The sequence below is a fragment of the Octodon degus genome, unplaced genomic scaffold (genome assembly GCF_000260255.1).
Source record: "Octodon degus isolate 3935 unplaced genomic scaffold, OctDeg1.0 scaffold00353, whole genome shotgun sequence".
Taxonomy (NCBI): Eukaryota; Metazoa; Chordata; class Mammalia; order Rodentia; family Octodontidae; genus Octodon; species Octodon degus.
This window is the reverse complement of record NW_004524929.1, coordinates 27,187-27,610: the sequence shown is the minus strand read 5'-3', so window position 1 is coordinate 27,610 and position 424 is coordinate 27,187.

The following is a 424-nucleotide window of genomic DNA, read 5'->3' as shown; positions in this document are numbered from 1 at the left end:
AAAAAATAAGAATAAATAATTACATATTTTTACACAGAAATTTAGAAATCTAACCATATACAACATTGTAGCCGGACAGTAGAATGATATTTTTTTTCTTGTCTCTTGTTTTTACTTATTACCCTGTTTTTAAATAAACATTTACTTGGAGACAGTATAGCAGTAATTTATATGACATTAGAAGCTGTACATGTTTAGAAAACCAGAATGACAGGCACTCCAAGCATGACCCTAATATTACACATTGCTATCTTCAGTGCAGTTGCTTAGTTCACAGGTATCAGTATATATAGTTAGTCAGGATGAGAATCCTACCAACTAATTGATAGTTTAAAAAACCTGCTGAAGATTCTCAGGATCATTGCTTTAACCATTTTGTGCATATAAATGTATTGGCACTGTTATGTTTCTTAGCTTTTCTCCT